General features: G+C 37.5%; 1 protein-coding gene across 3 annotated transcripts in view; it reads left to right on the forward strand.

Moving 5' to 3' along the window:
• The window catches only part of TOX (thymocyte selection associated high mobility group box), a 224,327-nt gene that overhangs the window by 94,194 nt on the left and 111,473 nt on the right, over positions 1-18,660 (forward strand). The gene's annotated exons all lie outside the window — the stretch shown is intronic.

Consider the following 18,660-nt stretch of genomic DNA (forward strand, 5'->3'; position numbering starts at 1 on the left):
CTAGTATATTAGCAAATACTCATTCACTTCTGCTGTATTGTGAGCAATAAGAGATCTTATTAAGTAGTAATAAATACGCATTATATGTGCATTGTGCAAGTACAGATTGTGGTGTCCATGTTATGTTTTGTTATCTATTGTAGATATGCATATAGATCATGTCTCTTATACTTGGATACTTTTTGGCAATTTTTCTTCAAAAAGTCTTTTAAAGGAAATGCAAAGCTAATGATCTGTGTTTGTGGGGAACTCTACTGCTACATTAGAAATCTGCTCTTACAAAATCAAACATATGGTAACATTACACCATATGTTGACTTTTATATTTAGTAAATGCATAAATATGATATAACCGTTATAAATTTGATTTTATTTTATTTTGACTGATAGGGCTTCATTTTCAAATGGAACGAAATGCAGGCCTTCCAAAATGTGTCATATTGTTGTATTTGCTGAAAAATCAATGGGAGTTATTAGTACAATGTGAAAAATACTTCCTAATTTGTGTGTGTGTACACACACTGCCTAAGCTTATGCAGTGATGAATAGAGGGAGAAATGCAGCAGATCCAACAGCTGCTGAAATGTGTGCCTCTAATATGTATCTTTTTCTAACTGTAGAATCTTAATGCCTGTGTGGCAGAGATTTACATGAGATGTGCGGTATGTGAAAGATAATTTTGAATATCTGGTCTACTTTTTTCTGTATTTTTCTTATTGAACTGATGAACCCATTAGATCGTATCATAAAAATCATTTGCCCTTATTATTTACCTTCCCCCCACCCATGAGCTTTATTTGGGTTTTTTTTTCTCATGCCTCTGTAGAACTTACAGGGACACTTTGGCTGTGTTTACTAGTCCATTTTCAGTACTATTTTAAGACTTTAGGAGCCAAATATGACAATGTTTATTCATTTTTAACTCCTTCTTTGCATGTGTTCTCCAAGAAAATGCAAGGAGTTACATGCCTTCCATTGAGGAATGAAGAATCAAGACCAGTCAAAGACAAATTGGGTAAAAACAATGGCTTACATATGTCAAGCAAAATAATTCTCAGTTCCTACCATAAAAACACACAATGATTCTTTACTCATTTACTTTACTTAAGCTATGTAATGGTTCATACAAGGATGAATGCTCTAGCAGATAGCACAATTCCTATTGTGCAAATTCCAAACATAAGTACTCCCTGTGGCTTTCTTCAGAAAATGTTAACCAGATTAGAAGAGGAAGAATTTTACCTACTCTCTAACAAGCCCTTATCCCATCTTACAGAATACATTGCTTAAAAAAAAATGACATATTTTATCTTTTTCAATAACTATCTTTGCAACCTTCTATGAACTTTCTGCTACCTGAAGTGTTCTCACCACTTGACTTCTGGTTTTATCTGAATATTGGAACAAGTATGGAACATAAAAATATATTGCTGGAGAACACAAAGGATCTGATGGGGAGTGGAATGACCAAAAAAAGCACATAAACCTTCATGGCAGGATTTCAACTTGGTTAAAGAGTAACAGATACACTGCAGAACAGTTAAATATGAATACAGTGCTTCCTTATAGTTAGGCTGAAAATTTTGTAATCACTTAGGTTAGGATAATTCACTGACTGTAAGGTCATTAATAGTTGTTTGTTACCTGTTCAATACAAAATAATGTAATTTCCAAGTGAACCTTCCTTATGAAGAGCATCTTTCAACATCTTACAAGTTTACACAACAATATTATTTTCTTACATACGTAATTCTGCATGTTGTGGGGCAACAGGGAAAATCAGATCTTTGGCCCCACGTGACTTTCCAAAGATATACCTTTTCTGTTTGCATGGTTTTCCTTGTGCATTATGGACTCAATATGTTAGCTGGCAGAGGCAGGTAGAAGTATGAATGATGCACTAGCTTCAAGTAAGCCAGTAAGGTTGTGAATGTATATCTGTTTTACACATGCAATTTGGGCAAGCAGTGGTTTGTGCTTGCAGAAGGGTTTCCTGAAAACATAAACTGCAGGGACGGGTTTCATTTTTTTTCCTAGTACAGATGGAAAATGGATGAGCTCAGTGAAATACTTAAAATTTTTTAAATGTACCGTTTCAAATCAGGAAGCTCTGTCAGTCATTAGATACACTTCACTGTAGTAATCCTCATCTATAGGTACAGAATGATAGGAGGCAGGAACTAGTCAGTCAGCTGTAATCACTGTTTAAATGTAAAGATCTGAGAGACTGAATTTTTTTACTTGGACTTGGGTAGCATAATTCTGATGTAACCCATACTTGTCAAATTCTGTTTTAATTCCACTTTGCTTCTACAAACAGCTATTTCTACATGCCTTCAATGAACCACATCCACTAGATTGAGCATCAGAGATGGATAGCCTGAGGTTGTCCCGCAAGTTTTCATTTTATCATTGTACAGGCACAGCAGGGTATGCCAGGTACAACCAGTGTAAGGAGGATTCCAGCATCTCCATCATACAGTAAGCTCCTGTCAGCAAAAGATCTTTTGCAGTGATACACTGCTTAAATTTGACAAAGAACAGAGATTGTGTAAATCATGCTGTTTTCATTGATTAGAGTTTGAGATGGCATTAGCCCTCCCTAAGGCTCCAGAAATCACTTCCATAAAGGTGAGTAGTACAAGAAATGTTTAGTGAAGCTTTTCATGGATTAGCTCTTTGTTAGAGGATAAAGTATTTTTACACATACAGATATGAAAGCGATAGTTGGATACTTGGAGGTTTGGGGAGGGGTGGTGCCTCCGCTGAGCATTTGTTTACTATAACCCCATGAAGGTTAATTTTCATTTACATTTTACAGATATATATTGATAAGAAACTTTGAAAGATGTCTTGTGTTATGGCAACTGTATTAATTAAAGCAGTACTCTGACTGGGGTGAAACTTCTGTGTAGATAAGAGAGGTCCAAGTTTAGAATTAGAAAGTGATTCCCACAATTACTTTAGGTTTATCATTGCAAGGACTCTAAGGAAAGATGTTTACAAAAAATTTAGGGGGTTTTGGAACTGGTTTTGTTCACTTTTAATGTGTATCTTCTGATTAGTAGCTGGACTTCTGTGTTTTAATGTTATTGTGAAAGCTTTCCCCCCTGAAAAAAATGATACTCCCTTTCTGCTTGAGGAAATATGTGATTTACTCTGGTTTTGAGCTTCAGGGCCAGTGCCTAATTTTCTTTTTATCGCATTCCTAGTTCCATAGTAAGCAATTTCACTTGGCTTCACTGAACTGAAATTCTTTGGATATCGTAATTATAAACTGTACATTATGACTTCCTACATTTAATTTTAAAGAGAGAGATTATAGCATGTAGTTTCAGACTGCTTTTATTGTCTATGAGTTTATTAATGTTTGTATGTGTAGACTTTTCAGTTGATAGACTATTAACGGAAAAAGAGCCAAACTTTATATATACTGAAATTCAAAAGCACAGCATAAAGTTGCCAGAATAAAATTGCTAGCACACCTTTATCATATTTTTATTACCTCATACTTCACTCTAAGAAACATATTTTCAACCAAGTTTTATATGAAAGAGATCAAGGCATCTCATAGCTCTGCAAAAACTCATAAATTGGGTTCAAATTATCCTATAGCAATTCAGAAGACTGTTTTACTTCTAAGCATTGTGCAGAATTGTTTCTTCTTTCACTAACAATCTGCAATAATCAAGAATAGATTGTGATTGTGGGCAGGGGTACAATAATTTCATGTTGCAGTGCCATCGGCCTATCCATAGATTGACTGCAACTGTGAAAATTCTTCACTGCTTTTTCAAGTTTGAATCTGCAAGTAGTGCTGTATAAAATGCCTACATCCATACCTCACAATCTGTTTCCTGCTGTTGGGAAAAGTGGCACGTGCACAAAATTGTTTCCCTCAGGCAAGGGAATCCTTTAATACAGCAGGCAAAGCAATCCCTCAGATTCTTCATAATTCCTACCACTGATCTCCAGAAGCAGAGAACTGGGATTCTGGTGCAGCTTCACAGTGTCTCAATGATGCCATTTCAGCTCCTCAGGGATGGAGAGCAGAGAGAACGCCTGGTCCTTGAGTGAGTTAGTGCACACTTTGCAACATCCCATTCACTTGGTGATGTGCAGTGTTTAGGGTTTGGCTCACAAGTTTTACACATTTATACCTTTAAGTTTGATACATTTGTCCTAGACTCCTTTTATAGTTAAAAAGAAAAAAAATATGCAAATCATACAGACAGTTCAGCTGGTCTGTCATGGAAACATGCTTCCAGAGATGGATAATCTGCTCTAGCACCCATCTTCCTTCTGCTTGAATCTTTTGTTTCTCTCTGCAGGCAAGATGCAGTCTTTCTTATCCAGGTCTGCATCGTCCTTTAATCCAGCTTGCACCCCAGTCTTTCTGCAGGTGCTGTACTTGCATTAGTTGTCATCTGCTCGGTTTGGGGAGCAAACATGAACGTGGTAGGGGGTTCAGGAAGCCATAGGGGTGACTTTCTGGGTCTGAGAACTAGATTACCCTATAGGTGGCAGGGGAACATTATTCTTCAGGCTCTGCCCGTCTTTGGACAAGACATAAAAAGTACATTTTCGAAGGTACTCAGATGCAAGGTGGAAGGATTGTTCACTCAAATGAGACTGGAGTAAAATGACAGTGAATATTGTTAAAATTGTCCATGTTGTTTAACTGAGGCACATGACCATGCAGTGAAGTCACCGCAGAGCTCTTCAGTTCATCCATATTACTTGTCCATCTAGCAAGGAAATTTATAAATTCCTGCACTGGAGGGTATTCTGAGCAATGTCCCCTTTTTACTACGGACATGGATATGTTTCACTGATAATTTACATCTCCATTAGCAAAGCATGTAAGGATGCATATCTTCTTTTCCATATACCCCTCAAAACGGCTGCTGGTGTCAATGGGCACTGAACACAGATAAAGGGGAGCATTTACTTAGTATTTGCAAAGCACTTTGGAGTATTTGGGCATGAAAAACATCATATTGGGTAAATATTATTTTCATTCTGAGTTAAATCCTGAAATCTGTACTTTAAATGTTGTAATTTCTGAGCTGAGGCAGATATGTGCATATGAAAAGATTTTATTTGGACTACGTTTGCTTGCTTACTTGTTGATTCTAAGTGAAATGAAGACTTTTTTTGTTTGGCTTGGCTGAGGATAAAAATGCAACAACTCTCCTTCCTACCTCTGGTCTTCTTGTTTTCTGTCTGAAAAGTGCAGGCCAGCACAGAAAGAAAATCAAATTTAAGTTTGTTGATAGTAAAGAAGGACCAAATGTCTTATATTTTGACATTTATTAACATAGATTTGCCTTTTAAGGCGTGTTGCTGTTGTTGTGTAAACCAGATGTTTAGCCTGACTGCTTTCATCTACCCTTTTCTAGGAACAGGGGTACCTCAGTAGTTGGATTGTATCATAGCAATGCCCAGTGGTGACATTACGCACTGGGGATGACTTTATTTATGTAAAACTTACAGATTAAGTTGAAGGTGAGGCTTCTCCTGGAAAAGTGGGATATATTCTTCCTCAGACCACTGATTAAAGAGCAAAGGAATATATTTGTGTTTGGCTATCAGAAAAATACCCAAGTGATTCCTAGTAGAGAAGTGTTGCTGAAGCACCTTTGTCTGGAGATCATAGCTCTTACCTCAGAATGGAGAGTTGGAGAGAATTATCAGGTCCACAAACATACTGAAGAACATAGTACCTTCCTCTTGCTTTTCAGGTCTTTCCATTCCTATCTTTACATACGTCCCTTTTTTACACTGTCTGCAGTGAGTATATCATTTATTGGTTAATAAGTTGTCTGACAAGATAGCCACTTTGTACCTAATTGTTCAGTTTATTTATGTATTATTGATGAGCCTAGACTTGAACTCTGCTTTCCTTAGAGACTGCTTGATAAATCTGTTGGCTAATCCTATCTAAGGAACTGAATTACCTGATGTAGCATAATACATGACATTGCTTTTGCTTTGTATTCTTAAAAAGAAGCTGGTTATACATTTTCAATGAGCAGTGTTTAACAGTAAGAAGTAAAATCAGGTACATTATTCAGATTGCTCTCTATGTTAACAAAAGATCTTCAGTGATGCACTGTAATGCATAAAATACTTCCTCAGCTTTTAAATCAATGTTCTGACTATTTTAGCTTGTAAGGGCCGATGTAGCTAGAAGAGTTTCAGAACTGCAAAATCTTGATTATGAGTAAAACATATTAGACATGTCAAAAAGCTTGTGTATTACTAATATGATCTGAAAATATTGAAAGTTAATCTCCTTATACTTTCCAAGGCAGTAGTTACTATTTCAAACAAATGAATAAAACACCAAGCTAATTTTCTATCAAAACGTGAATCTAATGACAGCACATTTTTGTACTCTGGTATTATTTCTGAACTTTTGACTTGTAGGCACTGACATAAGGGAAATTTGGGAGTATTACAAGAACTGTAAAGCACAGGAAGAAGCATTGATACTGTATGACTAGCTTTTTATGGATTCATCTATTAAGACACAAAACAGATTGTTGCTGACACTAAAAGAGATTGTGTGCTGAATGCATGAGCCCATTTAATGTTTTTCCTAAAAATGAGAAAGAAAGCAAACTGCACCTCAGGTGGAGCTTACTTTCCTGGACTTGATCAATGGATCTTGTACTCAGCCTTGAAATCAATTGAATTATACCAGTATAGACACAGACAAGTACCCTGGTACCGGCCCCATCTGTGAAAAGGTGTTTAATTCTGAATTGCGTTCAAATCAAGGACATTTTGCTCCATAAGCAAATATATGATTATTTCAACTGGTGCTTTATTTACCTTTTAATGTGGGAGGGAAGGAGCCAAATATGGTTTTGGAAATATTTATGCAGCTGTTGTGTTTCTGCTGGGGTTGTGTATCTGCAAATCTGAGCACAGTTTGCCCATTTGATTTTCTCTGCTCCCTCTTTAGTGGTTTGGTTTGAGGGGGTTTTTTGATTTTTTTGGGGGGGCTTTTTTACCTAATAAACACAGAATTAAGTCCTTCTAGACTGGAAAGTTTGGTTTGAAAATGCATTTGACCATGTGAAGAAAGCTTTTTCTGAGTATGCATAGTAGAGACATATTCTTAGGTATGACCATTGAAGCTGTAGATTTCAGTGGGTTGTTCCATAACTTTAAAACTGTTAATATGCATTTCAGTCTTCCAAACACACAGAACATTTTAAAATAAAAATTATTCAAGCCATTTATTTCAAGTTTAATGTGCACTCGTTTAATGGTCTTTAGGCATAGAAGATTATGATAATTTTCATCGCAGATTTTATCAAATCCTGAGGACAGTGTATTAATAATTCAGTAGCTTATACAGAGAGGTGAGAGAATATAATATAGAGCACTAAAATGATAAGGCATATTTTCCATGACATTACTGTTATAGAGTATTTTCATTGATCAATCAAAAGGCTAGAGTCTGACTAGGCTATGAAATTGCTGAAGTTAAACAAAAATTATTGTACAATTGGGTAAAAGAGAAGCAGATATTGTGATGCTGTTGGGAAAATGAAACATCAAAAGCTAATAAGAAGGCATTTTTATATCATAAAAGCATAGGAACAGCTCCATCAAGCTTTAATCACATTGTTATAACACACATTTGTTTAAAAATTATGTTATCTCATTAACAGTGGTTATATCATAGGTTGTTATAATTACAGTAGGATTAACAAATACTAAGTTCTGTTTCTATTTCAATGCACTGAAGCACAGTGCGTGAATCGTAGCATTATCTGTATTTCAAGAGGTTTGTTTTTACCTTGGTGTCATAGTCCAGTTCAAAACTGCTGACACCCATTTTGCAAGGACTGATAGTTTAATGCCAGCCAAAGGTGAGGAGAGCCCATGGCCACCTTGTCCATAACTCCTCTTGTAGCCATGGGGTGCAGAGTACCTGTGTCCCACTGGGCAGGTGCAGGTGGAGAGTCACTGCCGATAAATCACAGTCCTCCTGCAGCCTGACTGGCCAGCAAGGAGCCCAGCCCAAAGCTCGTTTCATATTAAGTGGTGAAAATGAAGCACTTCCCTCCTGTCTCTGCATGGCCATGTAACAGAGTTCAACTGGTTTCACTGCATTCAGGGGCTTCTGAGATCCATTAGATTGGAAGTTTTGAAGTGACACAGTCTTACCAATATTCATTTTAGAAGATGATAATTTCCCATTTTTCTTAAGAACTTCTCGGGGCCTGAATATGATTTCTGTTCAAAAATGAAATGACTGATACCAGCAAATAATGGCCTGTGAGAGAAAGCAGTCAACTAGATGTGAGAGAGATGAATTCAAGTCTACATAAACAAATATTTTTAGGAAGTTGGCAGCCACAGGAAGTGATATAGGAAGACACATGTGGTGCACAACTTGTGTGGGAAGAAATGGCAGAATAGGACTGACCAAGGTTTCCCACAGTGCTACTGTGTGCTTGAACTGGCACATTCTTCTGGTGAAACTGTCTTTTTAATTTCTCATGTAAACATTTAAAAGATAGTTTCATCACAAGATTCTTCTTGGAAATACTTTATTTGAAGAAAATATAGAGCTCTGACTTGGACCAAAATCCACAGAGCTTAGATCTTCACCATTTTTCATAAATCATATTACATACCCTAATTATCAGGCAACTTTCCATGCTAGCTGTATAAGTCAGGATAAGCTTTCAGAGGTTTCATTTATTAAGGGGTGCATTTTCTAAATAAAGTGTGCAGGGAGAAAGAGGTTGCATACCTGGGGTCTGGATGAACCCTAGAAATAGAGAAACTGTTCGGGTTGATCCATGGCTAGCTAGAGAACTCCATTCATTTTGGACAGCACATGAGATGGTGAAATGGACATCAGGAAAGGCAAGCACTCAAGTAGTTAGAAATGAAGAAATGTTTAGAAAAAAACATGTTAACAGAGGAGGTTAAAGGTATTCAAAATTGGCTCTCTGAAGATAAGGACGGAGTATCTGTCTTTAATTATGTTCGCGAACAGTAGTAAAAGGTAGTAATGACCAGAAGTCATTAGTTTCAGCAGACTGGAGGGATGGAAGAAAGTCTTAAGATAAAACAGTCAAACAGCTGAAGAGTTTGAACCAAAAGGAGAAATGCATGAGAACACCATTGCTGGAGTTGTATCCAAGGCAGGAGATGACAAGAAGCTTTTTTGGATGCTGTGTGAAACCCATTCTGCTGTTACTCAGGGGATGGATTTGCCCGCTCAGGGAGCTTCCTGCCAGCTCTAATGTGATTGCCTCATGCTGATATGCATGGCCTCTTGGAAAGACAGCAGCCATGGTGCTGATAATGCCAGGTTTGAGTAACTTTTGCTATCTGATTTGCTGTGAGGAATGTACAACAATAATAGATTCAGAGTGTATTGATGGGAAAAGCAGCAGCCAGCGCTGAGGGTGGCACTCATTCTTCAAGCAGGAGGGAGGAGGCGGTAGGACATTTTTTGTCTTTAAAGGATTTTGATAAGACAGTGGCAGGTACAGCTGTATCTTTCTATTTTAGCTCTTTACCTTCAAAACTTGGAAAAAATTGAAATGTATTTGCATGGGCTTTTTTTCTCTTAAAAGAAAATATATCAAATGTATAAAGAAAACACTGTTGCAGACTCTTAAAAAAAACTGTTATGAGTGCTACTTGAGAAAACAGAAAGAAAAGATGAAAACAGTCATGGAATAAATTAGTCATAAAGTGAACTTGAAGGTCAAATTTTATCTTAAAAGGTGTAGAGAGAACACTTAGAATTTTTGAGAACTGATAAGTGATTTCACATCAAGGACACTTCTTCACCGAAGTTGGTAAGAAAAAAAAAGTACAACTTTTCCTCTTCTGCTTTTAAGTAATATTTTAAACATTTCTATCCACATCTACTCTTGAATGACCTGTTTTAGGATAAAATACTGCAGAGTTCTCTACATTGCTCTGTCAGTGTATCTCAGCTTGATCTGTAGATGATCCTAGCAAAGGAGTGAGTCAAGCTACAAGCCTTGTCAAGCTTCTGTATCTGTTGCAACTTTAAGTGTAAAAAATCGTGTTGGTTCAGATTCTTCTTCTGAACATTCGTGGGGCTCTGTCTTCTTATTTGATGTAGGCAGGGAAATAAATGTGTGTGACATTCTTAATCAAGATAATCCTCTTGAAATTAATGAAGCTGCTCATATCCCAGAGTAAATGTGGATGGGAGTAAGATTGTCCACATGGCTGCCAGAGTAGCTGTTTTGGTAAACTACTATTCTGTATCAGCCCCACAACACCCTTGTCATTTAACAGATGTCCATGTTTTTCTGAGTCCTTGCAATTAGTCATTTCTGTTATCACTCTCTACAGGTCTGAATTAGTTCTATCTAATGAGATCCCATCAGACTGTGCTAAATAATTTGGTTTATCAGAAATTTAAGCTGATTTTTTCCATTTGAGTTTGGGATGTACTTAAATATTTTATGCCTGTTACTGTAAATGTCTGAGCTCTTGGGTCCTATTTTATCACATATTTGAATGAGTCCTTGATTTTAAATACTCTAACACTGTCATCCCTTTCAACAGGATAATTTTAATGCATGTTGTGCACGTGATCAAATGATCTGCTTCATTGGGCTAGAGTGCTTAAGTTCTTAGATGATACTTTTTAAAATTGGATTTCTAAGTATGGAGTAGATAAAAAAATATTTCTACATATGCCATTTTCCCCTTACTCTTTCAAACATAAGGCATCGCAGCATTCAGGCAAGGTTGTTTAGTTATCTCGCATTTGTTACCTTTAGTTTGCTTCTCAAGACCCTCTGTCATTGGATTTTTGGAATAGTAGTGACGTTTTGCTTGGATTTTTTTGGTTAATGTTGTTCTGGTCCTTTTTATTTCTAAAGTTCTACCGTGCAGTAGGAGGTGTAGTTACCCATAGGATCTATATGTATCCCATTCACTCTGTAAATAACACAGTAGATCAAACTCTCTCCATGTATCCCTGCACACAGCTCCTGCTCTAGTTATGCAAGGGAGTGGTTTTGTCCTAGTTATGCAAAACTCATTCACTACAGTCCACGGAGCCTCTCTTCTGTGATACTGCAACACAGGGGATTCTGCATGTGGATATAGAAAAAATGCTTTTTAGTCATCTGTGTGCTCTCTGTAGATCCATTTTATTAAACTTTCCAGTGTTTTATTACATAATCTACCACTTGACATGATGAGGCAGATATGAGCATTGAAAAAAATTACTCTGAAACTCAAAGAAGATACCTATTTCCTTACCAGTCTACCAGTTCTTGATCCAGTTCCTGTCCAAATGGCAATGGCACAATTCCCTTCACCTTCCATGATGCAGGATGAGACCTTGTCATGAAACTGGCCAGTTCTGTTGGTGTTGGAAAATATTCCAAGCCTACCAGGTTAGACAAATTTCCTCAGTTATTGTGGGCAGAAAAAGAAGGGTCTAATCTTAGTTGTTTAAACCTTTTCACCTTATCACCCAATTTTCCCGATAGGTGGCTACATCTATAATTTAGTGTGGATTGAGTAAAATAATAACAAAAGCACTTGCTACTTTGATCTCAGTATGTTTATTTAATGAGTGTTCAATACGCAAGAAATAGTTTATCATAGGAGTCCAGACTACAATACATTGGTTTGGGTTTATTTTATTTATTTTTATTAATTTTTATTATTTTGTGGTATTTTATTTTATTTACACAGTCAAGGTTAAAAGGAGCAGGAACCCAGCTGAGAGAGTTCAGAGTTCATCTCTGCATGTTCACTGTCTTCCATTTAAATGTACACAAAGGACTAATACAGTACCCGCTCTCCCCTGGGCTGTCTTTGATACACTCTGCTGTGCTTGGACTCTGCACTCCTCCTATCAGTCTGATCCTACTTCTTTTAGCCCGCTGTGCTCAGCACTGTAACCTCATTCAGCTAGTGCTCTGCATGCAGGCTAACAACTTCAAGGCTCTGTCAGGCATTGACACATGCAGGCTCCAAGCGGGAAGCTAAACACTCCCCTTCACCTTCCCTGCAGTTCCACATTAACCTCTATTAAGTGTAGGAAAAACACAAATGCTGTAGTGCCATCATTCAGGTTTTAACTACCGGTGTATATTTAGATATTCAGCCCACTCTCCACCTATGAGAACATACTCAGCAAACCCTCTGGCTCCTCCCTTTCTCCCAAGGAGAGCAGTAAACAGTGAGTTAGCTTAAAGAATGCAATGGGAGAAGGTCTGGTTTGGGTATTTGTGGCACAAGCATGAAAATCTAAGAGAAAACTTTGACAGCACTGCCTGTAATTTTTTTAGGCAATAGCAGGTGTTATAAATGGAAAATCAGGGCAAAATGGTCTCATTTCAGGAGAATTATTCAGGGTATTTATAAAATATGTCCTCTTTGAAAGCCAGGTGGTAGAAAAGGCTCAGTGCAGTGCTAGTCTGCGAGCCCTATTACACTTCGATCTGAATGGATCAAAGTCTGTTGGGTGCTCTGGGCAGAGAGAGTTTTGCCGTTGTTCCTGGCTCTTCCTAAGTATAGGAAGTGTCTGACATTTCCTTATGAAGCTGCACCCTCTCCTGCTCTGAGACCCGCTGCCAGTGCTTACCCACCTTGCAGCTCCCACTCTCTGAGGAGCCACTGAGGCCGGGGCAGATTCTTTCCCAACTCCAATATGTCTAGCCCACATCTCACCCTACTTGGATCAATGAAAGACAACATGCCCCATATTCCTTATTCAGACTCTTTGGACAACTTGGAAGAAAATGAAAGGACAGGAGGCATAAAGGATTTTCCTAATACTTTACTACTGAAAACAAGTCACAGAAATAAAATTGGTAGCAATAATAATCTTGAGACATGCCATCTCCTTACTAATGCTTGGCTCATCAAACTCTCTGCAACCTGGAGGGCTCCTAGTGTTCCAGGTGGGACAGGGGTCTTCCATGTCCTGCCACTCTGCAGTAATCACCTTCCTTTGGCCATACAGGGACATCCAGCTCTGCAAAGAGTTTGACTTCTTTTTACCATAGTGCTCCATTCAGGCATTTTCACCTAATCTCAGCCTTCCAGTACTCCTCTTCTGATAAACAAACCTGGAAGGAGGGAGGGAAGATGGCAGAGCAATCAAAGTTGATAGTACTAGATTGTTTTTTGACAATATTCCTGTGACAGTCCTTCAGTGAGGTGTTGAGCCCTTTTCCTGGAAAGGATGCCTGTCTGGAATGTTTTACTGTACGAAATTTAAATGTCTTCAGCATATGAAATGGAGTTCAGGAGACAAAATGGAGTTTCAATTTAATACAAACATACCACTTTGCCAAACTGTGTCAAAAAAGGAATTTTCCATCATATATAATGTTTACAAAGCATCTCTGTTTTTATCTTTAATGGTTGCTGTAACAAGATCAACTGTTTCTTTAGCATAGCCATTTGATGATTTATGTTGTATGCCATCATTATTTTAGTCTCATTTCAGCAGCTGTGAGTAAAATAAAATATCACTCTTTGTCATCAAGCAACCTGAGACAATATCCACTCTTGGCATTTGGTTTAAAATAAACAAAACTACCTATTTTGTAAGATTTTTTAGGATTAGTGGCTTTTAGATAATGTAAGTTACAAATGATATCTATAAGCTGTAAGTAGTAAAATCACTAAATCACTAGAAATAAATAATCTTTTTGCACAATGCTGTTGCAATATCTTCTTAAACATAATGAGTTGTGTTGGGGCACCATCAGAGTGTGCTAAACTATGGTTAAAAGGTATAAAAAAAGTTTAAATTTAGGCCTAAATCTATCTTCTAGTTTCAATTGAAGATGGGAGAAATTTGTGTTTAGATTATGTGATTAATAACACAGGCTTTGAAGATCTGTAACATCCTTTTAAGAAATCGGGATGTCAAGTCCAAATGGCTTTATCCAGAAGCTGAACTTATTAAATACAGCAGCTTTCACCAATTTCATAATTTCTCACCTTGCTTCTTCTCCTTTAATCTTTACATTTTAGGATATCATTGTTGAGAAATATTTGTACATGAAACAGTGGCTGAAGTTGCTTTCCCCCCACACCTCTGTCCCACGCTTGTTTTGGCATCAAAAACCATATGGGCTAGTATTCCTTATACTTCCCTGCCTACACTGCAGTTGCACAAGATGCAGTACGCTCTTCAGTATGAAATAGAAGAAACTCAAAGATCCATGTGCTTGATTTTTTTTTTCTTTTACATGGCTAATATAACTATGCTTGAAGAACTTAGATTGCACACACACACACGCACGCACATATATATGCATACAAAGAGGAAGCAAATATGCAATTTCCTGAAATCAAAAACTGTGGATAAAAAAGGAGCAAAATAACCCCTCACTTCTCTAAATAACAGCAAAGAAGTGTGACGTAGCAAGAAGATGGAGACAGAGGGGTGAAATTTCATTCTCCCAATAATCCAGATAGCACAGGTGATCCTGGCAATAAAGACAAAGAGACTTGGCATAGAAGAAGGTAGCCTATGGAGGGGGGCGGATGCAAAGTTAGGCTGGAAGCCTCTGTTGAACCTATGCATCCATGTGGTAGCTGTCATCTAAACTAGCTACATAAAGCTAATGCAGGTATGTATCTGCATGTATAATCACTGTATATACACATACAGTTAGCAGTATATAAATATAGTTTGTTTCCAGTTATTTTCTTTGGTTCTCAAGCCCTTCTATTTTTTTCTGCAGTCTTGCACCGTCCTTTTTGTATTCCAAATTTTCCTGTGGCTCAGTTGGAGTCACCATGAGAAATTTTTTTTTCTGTTTGTTTTTTTGTTCAACCTGTTTATAATGTCTTTGCGTCATAGTCCATTTTCATTCAAAGCCCATCAAGAATCAAAAAAAAAATACCATTCCTGCAAGCTTTTTTACTTCGTAGTCATTATTATAAACGCTGATAGAGTTTGCTGCAACCTAAATAGGAAGATGAAAACAGGCTTCCTGGCCATGACTACATTGTGTGACCCTGGTGTGATGCCTCGTTAATGGGAGACAGAAGCCAGCTTTGGATACTGTAAAACAGCTTTACCACTCCAGACATTTGGTGAACTCTGTCATAGCTCTTGCATCAGTTACAGTCAGACAGTGTTTATGTAATTACATCCCTAACTTCTATGAGTAAATTGCATTTAATAACAGCTGTTGGGTACTTTGTGCATGTTGGGTTGTTGAACATTACAACTTGTCTTACAAAGGGTCATTCTAAGGGAGACTCTAACTGGCCACGCCATAGTGTTGCCTGTGTGTTTTATTTATAATAATCATTTAAATAAAGAATATGATACAATTCTGATTTTATATTAGAACTAGCTCCCAGCTATATTTCTTTTCATATCACAATGCGGTCGTATTCTTAGTTTGCTCTCACCCAAACTTCTCATGCAGTTACACTTTAATATGAAAAGAAATGTTGTCAAGACTAGTTATTATCACACATCAGAACATTGTATTAGCATTCACTTTTAATGGATTAAAATGAAAGATTTTGAAATCTGCTCTTAATGATGCTGAAGGTTCTTGGAGACACATTGGGAAAGCTTAAATGAAATGTCATATGATATATATACATCATACATAGGTTCATAAAAGACAGTTCATTTAACTGCCTGCCTTTGTGTTTCATCTGTTCTGTTTGGATGAATCATCCACAGGTTAAGTGATGCTTGTGCAGTTTCTTTGCTTGAAATCGAGCACAGTGAATGGCAAGAAAGTTTAGGGAATACGAGGTTCTTGCAGAACTGAGGATGATAAGTAAAATAAGACAATTTTGGAGGCCTAGAGTATAACCTGGAAGGAAACTCTGGTTGTTGAAGACATCTTTGAGTCTTATCTGCTGATCTTTTGACTCACTGTCTGATATGGATAGGTTGCTTGAACTGCTGTTGCATACATCACCTCACTTATAAAGCTGAATTCCAGGTGGATGTAGTATGAGTTAAGCTGTCCTGGTGGACTTGTTGAGAGATGCCATACTGCAGAGGCTGCATGTTACAAAGCAGTCTATTAAAGGTGGAATGATTCAATATTCATTTCTGGGGCTTAGGGGTGTGTTTTGGAAGCTTCTGAACACATGGAAAAAAACATGGATAGAACTTTCCAGTTGATCAAGTTATTGGCTTTTTTTTTTTCAGTTTATTGTTTTGATGTGAGTTTGCCATATTTGGCTGGGTGGACAAGGTGGACGCACAGTGTGCTGCATCAGTGTTTCTGAACTTCTTGTTATTGAAGGCCTGTGTATGCTTTTTGTGGCTGGGTTGGGATGTACAGGTCATCTCTATTCCACGCTGCTTTGGTAGTTGGGAAAGGGGATGATGAATAAACAAATCAGCATTGAAGTAAATATTTTGTTGTACTTTGGTATACAAAGATCATAATGTCACTCTTTTGTAAACATTTTAGTAAACATTGAAAACTTAAAGGAGGTATCTCCTGGCAATATCTTCTGTTCAAAGTGCATGTGTATATGCTTCATCCTTTGAGTTTATGGGTGTTTTTCAGGGTCATATCCGAAGTCTTAGGAGCTGCCAAAAAGCCGTGCATCACACTGCACTAGATTGAGGGCAGATAATAATTTAGATGGTGGTAAATGTAGTACAAATACTAACATGGCAACAGTGTTAGTGTCAGCTAATACATTACAGCCCATAACCTGCAAATATAAGCACTACAAAAAATACACATTGCATCAAATCTTGCTGACCTATATAACCTGTTGCACAACATCTTACACATACTTCTGACAAGCAGATGCTAAATATTGCACTGAATTGAATATTGAAGAAATTAAGTAATAAATCATACAGCTGCTGGGTATTTTTAGATGTTAACAAGTCACTCAGATTTTACAGACCTTATGCATCAATATATTTTTCTGAAAATTTACACTAACAAATTAATCCCAACTGTTGCAGAAGGTAATTTCTCATTTAAGGCCAAATCAAAAGGCCAGAAATTTTAACTTTAGGTATACTTTTTGTGTTTTGGTTTCTTTGATACATGCTCACATTCAGCCCACAGACCATGGTAGAACAAAAGCATTTCAAGACCTAAACAGAGGGCCACAAGCAACAAACAGGAGAGGCTGAGATCCAAGATCCTATCATGCCAGAGGGATCACTAATAGCAAGGCACTGATTAGGTAGGCAGATAATCCAAGAACAACACACAGAATGATGAAAATTTCTGTATTCATAGAAAAATACCTAAGGGAAATTGTACAAAGAATGCAGATTTGGTGATTGTGAACTTGGGAGCAAGGACAGATGACCAAACATCCAAAAGAGGGAGTTATATGAAAGACTAGTGTACTTCATAAAGATTGTTAAGTCACAGGGTCAAGCATTATGGAAGGCAAAATAAATTCAAATGATCCTTGACTGTATCTAGCTAGCACACAAAAAAAGAAAAATTTCTTCATGTTCATTGCAACTAAACATACACAACACAGAATTTGAATTATAGCAAAGTTTGCAACAGAGCACAACAAATGTATTGAAGATAATGAGGGAAATTCAAAAGAGGAGACTTAAGGAATCATGGTTTCTAGGGCAGACAGGACTACTAGAACCAGCCGCTTTAACTGTCCTGTCCCTGCTATTTCTTATAAATATGATAAATGGATTGCATCCATTTCAAAAAAGATATCAAACTTCATTCTAAAATGTCTGAGAAACGATGAGTTTGCTGTTGACATGGTGCTTAATTACCTCCTAAAGTAGGAACTTGTATCTTATTTCAGGGCTGAATTTCTGCAACTCCCATTTCTCAATACTAGATCTCATTATACCACTGTCAGGAAGGCTGACATCTTGCTATCAGACATCTTTCCAGGGTGTAAGTACCAATCGCAGTGATCAAGGCATCTTTCAGCCTTCCGTTTGACAAGCTGAATAAGTTGAACTCCTGTAGGCCTTGCACTGGAGCACTTGCTTTCCAACCAAATGCTGTGAAGTCTCTCTTTAGAATTTCACCTGTCCATCTGAGTAGAAGAAACAATGCATTTTTTCCAGTGTGCAAACAATCCAGACACTAAAAAATTTTCTCCGAAACTCTACTTCTAATGCTTATAAGTAAGAACATTGTTGAATGAGAAAGCTAAAAGAAAGGGTACATGTCAACAAGAAACAATAAAGGAACAAGCATCAAACCCTGTTTTATGATCTAATCCAACTATCTCTATTCCATCAAAATTTGGAAATACTCTATTCCTTATGGCAGATCTGAGTCCATGGGATAATCCTTTCCTTTCCATGAAACTAGGACTTCTGACAGATAGGCTGTGACTATCTATTAAACAGCTCTGGCCAGGAAAGGCAGACCATCAACTGCTGTGCCAGGAGCTGGCACTTGTTCATTTTACTGCTGCTATTACAAGCCTTGTAGCCTCTGGCAGAAAAAGAGGATGAACAGCTGGAAGCTGAAATCTTTTCAGCCAACTCAGCAAAAACTGGTAGAGCTATCTGCCAAAGCCACAGTTTAACTTTGCCACCTTGGGCTAGTTGAACATACTTCACCTTGCAGGTAGAATATCCCCAGAAGCTCAGCACTGATCGAGAAATGTCCATGGGACACCTTCTGTGGGAGCAGAGGAAGCTCAGTAGCA

The sequence above is a fragment of the Neopelma chrysocephalum genome, unplaced genomic scaffold, assembly GCF_003984885.1.
Source record: "Neopelma chrysocephalum unplaced genomic scaffold, ASM398488v2 Primary Assembly neopelma1_22, whole genome shotgun sequence".
Lineage (NCBI taxonomy): Eukaryota > Metazoa > Chordata > Aves > Passeriformes > Pipridae > Neopelma > Neopelma chrysocephalum.